We start from the raw sequence: 9,866 nt of genomic DNA, 5'->3' as shown, positions 1-9,866 counted from the left end.
AGCCCTTTTTCCTCAGTATTCAAGCCAGACATAAAGGACATTTGAATGATATTAACGAAAGATCAGCTGCTGGATCCATCAATTAATAGGAGCTATGATTATCCGAACGTCTGGAAGTTTGAGAGTCTACACATACATTTTTATAGTAGTAAAGATTTTTTGATGTTCTGTTGACATTTTTCTTCAATGTTCACAATTGACTTTCAGAGCTTTTTTATATCCATTACATCATCTATATGGAATTTTTTCTAGGACATGTACTGTTTTACACACAGACCCTTTCAAATCTAACAGTTTTGTTGGGTTATTTTATTTCAGCGTTTTTGTAAAAAAAACTGTACATTTATAGTATTTGTAATCTTCATGAACGTCTATCCGTCTATCCCGAATGTCCTAGGTAAAATGATTGTTTATAGTTGGAAATTAAAAAAATTGTGCGCATAAGTGGGGTGACTTTTATTTCCTAGCTCCTCTTATAAAACCCAAATTGAAAAAAAATTTTTAGTAATTTAAAGACTTTAATGTGCCTTGAATACGTTTAGAATTAAGCAAGGTCATACCAGTTTGAGGGGAGGAGGAGTGAGAGGGGGGGGAGAATGATTATGTGACCAATAATGATATATTATATAAATTCCAGAAATAGTTAACATATGTTTTGTCTATCTGCAACATGTAAGAAACATGTGAGTATCCTTTTTCCTTGTTTATCAGTTATGTGATTTCGATCAGTGACGGCCATTTCTCAAGCTGAGTGCTATGCTGCTTAGAATAGGAAATGGGGAACAGGAATATCATTGAAAGTCGAGAGCCTGGTGAGGGGAGATTTAGTCAAAGTTGTTGTGGGGACGTGAAGAGTTTATGAAATTAATCAATAAATCTTGCAAAATTGTATAAATTCAAGAAGATGGACAGCAAAATTGTCAATTGGAATTGAAATTGGAAGTCTAGAATATAATTTTATAAAAATAATGTTGGTTTTAAAAAGAGGTAGGTTGAACATGAAGTTTATTGAAAGAAAATATTCTTCAAACTCACCCGAAGTTGAGAGAACTACTATCATTTCTGATAATTACGAATTTCACACAAACACACCATAATTGGTTATTTACTGCTTGTAGCAAACATTTCTAGGAATGTAGTTGGGAGTTACGAAGAGCAATTGATGCTGTGGGCAGAGACTTCTAGTTGCCATATTACCTATAGTGTGAATAAGCTAGTTTCGGACTATGTCTGCAGGAGATTAGTCGTATGTTTTGAATAATTAATAGACTGTTTACGTAGGACAACTACCAACTCTACTGATTGGAGAACTAGAGGCAACTTATCGAGAGCCTGGAGGATCGCAAGGACTGGCGGGACGTGTAGAACGTTAGGGTGGTTAGATTCTTCTGCTTTCTTCACAATCATATTTATGTTTTGGCCGTAATTATAATCAATGTTTTGGTGAACTTTTTTCTTGTTAAGCTTGTCGTCACTACAACCTAAAATCAAAAAATCAATCGTGAACTAGGCTATCTGTTGTTCCTGTTTTCTTTAGCGTTGTTTTTGCATAAGACTTTTTGTACTTTTATAATCACCCAGCCCATTTTGGCCTGACCGTCTGCGGAAATTAAATTCCTATTCCTGTAAGGAATTTTCCTTTCACAAGCGGACAAAATTCCTCGTTACATTTTATGCTGTCACTATAACTATTACCCACATAATAGAAGTATGAAAATTGCACTAGTAACTAACATACATATGTTTTGTGTGATTACTATACAACAAGAATTTGTTACGTTTGTCTGTTCACTGTTAAGGCAATTGCACTTTAAGCAACCCTTCAGCTGTCGTATTAAAGTTGAACTACTGGACACTGTTTCTTTTACGGGGGGCATCGCATATATATATATATATTATATATATCACTCTTAAAGGTTTTTTTCAATTACAAATAAAATTTATAATATCGTTACTTTTGCCCATACAAGTTTTTGTTGGTATGTGTGTTATAGGTAAGTTATAAACTTATAAAAGATGTACCAAAACTGTATAGGTGTATTTATTTTGTTACTATTTATGCATCTTTTCCAGATAGTACATGCATAATTAAAACATCAGCGCTTATTCAATATACATGAAGCAGATCTTCTATATTTAGCGGTCATAAAAGGAACATCACATATTAATTGTAGTACTGCAATAGATATATTCCAGCAATAACTCCTTGCCATAAGCAATAGGCAATAAAATGGTAAGTACAGGCTTAAATGCTGGTTCCACTACAACTATCCTAGGCTAATGGTAGTTCTATGTATAACACTTCATGTATACTAATTTCATTAGTGTGCAAGCTTGTCCTGGTTCTATTAGCAAAGCAGTGGACACGACCAATGCAAAACATCCTGTGGGTGGTTTATGCAATATAATCCTTGTGTTCATAGAATAGTTTAATATCATGTGTTTAGACCCCTGCTCCTATTGTACATGGTCTTATTTTGGGTACATGTTGCTACCCATCTCTTCATCTAAACATCGGTAAAATTACTGCATATAATACGTTTTCCGGATGCAATAACAATACATCGAAAAAAATAATTGTAAAACTATCCTTAATCATCGATGTCTTAAATTAAGCAATAACGTATCAAGCAACTGGAAAGTACTAAGGAATTAGAGATACATTCGTAAATAGTTCAATTGGCATTCAACAGTATTTTGTTAGTAAAGGAATATATTTTTCATTTTACATAATGATATTACTATATAACAGTACATTAGATTTGTACGACAGGTTTGTGTATTAATAATTAAGCCAAAGGGTGAACAGCCTATGTACTATAAAACAACCATTGAGGAAAATGATTATAAAGTGTCTCCTATTCTCCAATAATATATTGACAGTTTGTGGAAAACATTTACAACCTTTACTCATTTTACTTCCCTCATCAAGCACTTTTAAAGGAACGTTTTAAAGTGTTTGACTCATGAATAAGGTATACGGAATTACGGTTCGGGTATAAAGATGGTCCTAATTTTTCATTTCTAGGAGTATTTATTATTATAGTGATATGAACCTCTTCTGCTTGGAATGAGATTTTTGAAACGAGTCACCAGGTAAAAGAATACTTGGTTAGTATTTTAGAAGCGTCAGATTCTGAGACTAATGCTAATTTGTGGATATGCACATTCTTCAGAATGTTTTTATGACTCGTAAATTAATTTTCCGCAACAATCTAGGTATCATGGAGAAGGTGATACAAGTTTTTAAAATAAAAGCGTTATTTTTTAAATTTCTAATCATACAAAATACATTTTACGGTACTATACAACTATTCAATGACACGTATATTCATCTAATGTTTAAAAAAAATCTTTAAAAAACTAAAATAATTTCAAAACCCTCCCATTTCGATTAACAACCAAACTAGAATGACTCCCGAATCTGTGTGTTAGTACTCATCTAATTACAAACCTGATAGGTGACAACTTTTCATTTTCAAGTTGTGATATTTTTTGTTATATCTCATAAGGATATTCGTGTCTGAATACAAATATTTAATACCTAGCTTATTTTATACATTTACAAGGTTTTAAAAGTAAGATACGGGCAAGATCCCAGATATATATGAACATTAGTTGCAAAACCAGATGCATTTTGGTTGTTACCACTTTTACAACAATGTTTTTTACAGTAATGTCCAATTTTTGGGACAATAACACTAAAGTGCCCTTAATTCACTTTCAATTATAATTTATTATTAGGGAAGAACTAAAATTAGGTGGACGTTATTTAGAGTACGGTTTGCCTTTCCGAACTGTGGAATTTCTATCTCATTCCTTTTAAGGAATTCGGAATCAGATATTTTTATAAAAATATTCCTGTCACTTATGGTAAACATGATTTAATTAATTAATTAAATAAATTGAATCAAGTGTATTACTTTTCTTAACTATCCCATTTATACCTCATCCGAAACCAGCACAAGGATATCTTCTAAGGAAAACTTTCTCTATAGAATTCAGTAAAATTATGTTTTGTGCTTACATCACGAAAATTAGCTTTAAGCTCCTGGACCCATCATAACCTGCATTTGGTGCTAAGTGTATACTTATTTGATAACTAACTTATTAGTTTGTTCTCTGTCGATATAACCAAGCGTATTTGCAACCAGTGAATTCAAATATTTGTTTACCAACTGTAATGTAAGAAACTCTCATCTCAAAGGGTAAAAGTAAACTTAGTTCCCTTTATGCTCAGAGCGTGTCTTATCTCATGAACGTGAATTGAACGTCTTGGATTTAATATTGTCAACACAGGCATTGTATAACATTGTAAACATATGTGTACTTATCCCGATTTCATATTTTTTTCAGACTCATTCCTCATTATTTTGAAATATTTATGGTTGAGAACACGCCTTATTCTTGAAACTAGAGAACAAGAGAACATTAAGTACCAGTTTATTCACCAATAAAAACAAATTCATAATTTTAATTAGTTTTCTTCAAAATAGTACATATATTTTATACTATTTTGTACATTTTCTTTTGTATATAGGTTTTTTACTTGCACTGAATAAAGTTTAATACTGAAACATGGTCAGTTATTATATGTATAGTTTAGATTTGCACTTAAATTAGATATTAATATTTTTAGCGAACACATCGGTTTTAATATTGCGTGTGTTAAATGATTATTTTATAATGTATTTTGCCTGTAATAAATATATTACTACATAATAATTTACTTATACAGATATACTTAATCAAATACACTGTTTCGTCGAACAACTGATGTAACCAATGTGTATTAACTTTTCTTCCATATGCTGATTAGGTTAGTTTTGTTATAACCCTAATTTCTTGTCAGATCCGATTGTTGCTGTAACACAAATATTACGTCTGCATGGTGGTTTGCAATTACATTTCCTACGGTAATGGCAGTTCTGTGTATCTCACATTGTGTATACTACTGCCGCTGGTGTACAAGCTCGTCCTGGTGCTATAATTGGGGAACTGGACATGACCATTACCATTTAACCATAGTGTTCGCTCTGAATCGAAACATTGAACTGGCTGTTTAAACAACACGAATCCTGTACCATCAGCAGTATATTGTTTTGTTTAGTCCAGACTTTTAAGTATAATATTTAGTTTTGTTAAATGGTTGGGAATGGCTGCATAACAGATGTTTCTCTTTAATAAAACTTTCATGAAAAAATTTTACGAACACAAATATAACCTTTCAGTATATTATAATATGGGAAATAGCAACCTTGGCCAAATATCATAGACCTGCTTACACTATCTTACCTATACGAAAATGAAGATGTGTACCAAATTGCTTATATCAATATTCCTATATCCTATGGAGAGGTAGATATTAGAATCTTCTATCAGCCCTTTTTGCTATTTGAAGCTCAGCAGAACAAGAGAATGCAATTTTCGTTTTTGATCGAAAAGCATTTTTTCGTAATACCAACAGTTCGAAAGGTATAGTTGTAATTTTATTCCAAATTTTAAACAAAAATTTATATTCCAAATAACTGTGTAGACATATGTCAGATTTTATTATCAGTTATAAAACGTGGTAAGTGCTAATATATCTTCTGGGGTAACAGAAAAGGAGAGTGTTTTGACATTGCTATGGATACTAGTATCATTTTCTATAAAAGGCTATGCATGTGGATAAGGCGGAGAAATACTTTAACTTCCGCAGTTTGGCAAAGTTTATTCTATGTATACTTGAAAATTGTCTTGCTTTTATCAGGCAATTGCTAATTACATTTAGTACTTAGTATTATGTAAATATTATATTATTAATATTAATATGTTTTTATTTAACTAAATAGTTATAAAGCCTAGATTTATACATTTAAAAATGACTATCAATACATTTTCGTTATATAATACAACTGAATAAAGCAAATTCAACACGAGTTAACAAAGAGGTATCAAAGTAAATGGACTGTGAAGGACCTGAACATTCCAGAAAGGCAAAAGTCGACTATATTGCATTCCAACAGTTACACTGGCACTGGACTGCTCACAAAATCTATTGCTGATGTTACTTCTTCTCTATTATTATATGTGCAAGAACCCATTTCACAGGTAGCGATTGTACTTGAAGTTACAATAGAGCACAGAGTCAATTAGTAACTATTTGAACAATATGAACGCCTTGTAAGATTGTTACTTTTTATATTTAGAAATACAAATTACAAAGAAACCACAAATTATATAAACTTAAACTGTGAGATCTTTTTATAATCTTAACTGGGTGATTTGTAATAACTATTTCCATTATATTCTACATATTTATTTCTATGTAGTCAACATCGTATTCCATGATGATACATATAACTCTTTGTGTCACAAAAATACATGTTAGCTTCTTTGTGTTACAAAAAAAAACTCATTGCTTCTTATGTTAAGTGACCGGCACAATCCCTAGCTATACGTAGATTATAATAATCAAACTTTAATTAAATAAGCTATGTCCATCTTACAGAAACATCTCAAGATTAATATATATTTCTGTCACATTTCGTAAGACATCTGGACTGCTAAACCAGAGAGCAATATATAAACCTAGCCCATAAAAGCATCTAGTCTCTGGATCGTACTATTTTTCTGGCATTACCAAGTATATGTCATAATTTATATCTTCATAAGCCCTCTTGAAATTCTGATCAAAGTAAGTTCTAGAAATATAAAAAAACTCCAGGCAATAATATCAGTTTTCTGTGAAGTAATTCAAATTCTTTGAGCTATTGATATTTAAAAGCTTACTATAAGAAAAATTTTCCAGAAACCCCTCTATGGATCCTTTTCAGGAGGCATAGATTAATTCAAGTTTAGTTATTAATAACTAGCAATGAAACCCGGTTGTAGGTCTATATTAGCTTATATTGGTGTCAAGCTCCAGCAACAGTTTGATCACTGATACCAAAGTGAGCATAATTGATCAATAGATTTCTGAGAGCGTTTCCCAGTAAGGAATATCCATTCTTGAAATTATCAAACACCATCGTCTAGGAGTTATAATTTTTAGATCACCTTTGACTCTTGAACACTGCATAAAGTTTCAAAACCCACAAGTCTTGAGGTAAAATGAGAAAAGAAAATCATCTGTATACTTAAAATACCCTCCCTACATGTAGCCATTCTTTGTAGGTAATAGATTCAAAAGTCTCAGAATATCTAAGAAACATTTAAAACTACTAAACTTTCCAAATATCAAAACTTTCATAATCCTGAAAAACTCGGGTCTTTCAGAACTATTGTACATAATATTCTAAATCTTATTAACTCTCGTTTAATAAAGTACTATTTTTTTAATTTGAAGAGTTATGCACACTAAATGTATATAATCTATCAAATTAAACATTCTACGATTTAGTGATATTATTAAAAGGTATCGCAATACGTGTTGCCATAATTATTACCTTTAAACTGTTCACTCTTTAAAAAGCAGACAAATACATATAAAAGTTACGCAAAACTAAAACCATTGTGATAGTTGTAATTTTGACCGCGTTTTGATATAGTATTTTAGTTGTTATATAAATCAAATTTATGTTGTTTATAAACGTTGGAACTCTAAATGTTTAGAGTATCACGATTTTAATTTTTTATGTAAATATCATCTTTCGTGATAAATTTTACTCCTTTCTATCAATGCTTGTTATTTTTACATTTTCTAGGACATTTTTGTAACTATATATTTTTATTCAATTTAATATACTATACCTAGCCCCAGTATTTTTTTGCTCTAATTGAAGAAGTAAAGACGATTCACTTGGATAGGTGCCTATGAGATCCAGTTTTACGAGTTGCATATAGAATAGTAAGGATGTGATATTACGTAGTCCCTTAGTTCAAGATCATCCTATCTTAGATTAAAAATAAAACGTAAGCAATAATCTTGTATCGATATAAGCAAATTTAAACTAGCTAATGGAGAAGAGTACGAGCCTGTTCTTTCGCAAATGTGACATTACAGATCAAGATGTGTCTGACAGCTAACATTAACGCGTCAAATCTCAGGTAGGGGTGTGTATTACAGTAATAGCCAACTCTTTGTGGCTAACAGGAAAGTTATTTACAGTAAAGTATTGAACATTAAATAATATAATTGACTTGAATATTATTTGTTTTGTATTATATTGCCATAAGGGTTTTTATACATATAACAGATATACCTTACAACTTTTGGAGTAGTAACGGTTTTGGTAACGTTCTTTAATTATGATGTCTAATAATTAGCCAATTCCTTATTCAAAATAATATGTATACTATATATAAAACTATATAATTAATCACGACGGTAAATGAATGTCCCTGTCCATCTATCTGCTATTTTCAACAACTCTTATAGTGATTCTGCCTGAAGGCTCTTATAGTGTTTCTGCTCTTCCTGATACAATAAAATACGCTGAAATCACGCCTGCTTTGGGACGAGGCTTACAGATTGGTAGACAGACATGAGCGGACAATAGATAGAGAGACAGTATTTAAGTTGTTCTAGCCCTCCGAGTATAGGCTTTGTTTAACCCTCAGCCTAATATAGTAAAATAAAATTCCGAGTACGAGTGCCTTACAATTTTTAGAAATAAATAGTTATACGAGTGATTAGTTTTAGTATTATAATGAAAATAAAAACACCATTTAAGTCTTAAGCTTAGTAATTACTTCAATTAAACATGATATGCATGTATAAAATAATGTACAATGGTGAACAAAATAGTACATACAAAGAAGTACAAAATACTACTCTGTAATAATACGGAAAGTGAAAATCAGGACAAGAAGTACATAAGCTTTGATTATAGTTATATCTCGATTAAACAGCATTTGACTAAATAAAATCTTAAATCCCATGGCTTACACGTAGTGTGTAAGAAAAAAAACCACATTATGAACGTTTGGTGATTAAATCTCTAAACTTACAAAAACGTTCAGACCAGCGATTGTAAACTGACTTGTTCCGATTGTTATTTTTTTACATCGCAAATACAGGCAGCTCATCTAGCAATGAAATTAAATATCATTTCTCAAAACCTAAATTGCAAAAGCAGACTTCGTTGATCGCTAAAAGTTTGACCAATCACAATTACATAATATATTGAATTAATGAAAATATGGAAGTGTTACATCAATGTCGCAAAAGCAGCGAATTAAACACGCTTAATAAATATGAAATTATTAAAAAGGATTTCATTAGGTGAACTCATGTTAAATGGGAATCTACAATTCAGTTTCCTTTATTTGTCCATCGCACAGCGTCGTCTCCTAATCCGACCAATCAGTTGATAACGTCTATGCACCGGGAATTTAAACTTAAACTGAAATACACTGTGTGTTAAACAATATACACTGTACGATAGCGTAAATATTCTATAAAAAGCTATACTAATATAAAGCTTTACTATTAGTAATCTATTTCCTGTTACTTTAGTTTATAGCCTGTCTCATTTTAATAGTTATGTTCTTATAGCTAAATATTGATATGTTCATTGTCAAACTTTATCATTAGAAACTCCTCATTACTGTAAGGGTGTTTTGACATGTGAAGTTTCCTCATTCTCATCCAAAAAGCACCCCCGCTCTCTTTCCATCAGATGCCACGACAATGAATTTTCACACTGCATGATAAACAAGCTGATTTTCGAAAAAACAATTGTCCTATGTTTTTGAATTCTAAGATTTAGTTCATAGCGGAGGTTGTCCTTACTACAAATAGCAGCATAAAGGATTAGTATTCTTCCAAACAAACAAAGCTATATACAGAATGTACATGGCAGGAAATGTGAAGAGATTGCACTCTCTAAATAGCTCTATGCATGAAAACCGTATGCATACGGTTCTTAAAGCTTTTTTTT

Source organism: Homalodisca vitripennis, chromosome 1, assembly GCF_021130785.1.
Source record: "Homalodisca vitripennis isolate AUS2020 chromosome 1, UT_GWSS_2.1, whole genome shotgun sequence".
NCBI classification, from domain to species: domain Eukaryota; kingdom Metazoa; phylum Arthropoda; class Insecta; order Hemiptera; family Cicadellidae; genus Homalodisca; species Homalodisca vitripennis.
This window is presented reverse-complemented; position numbering follows the sequence as displayed.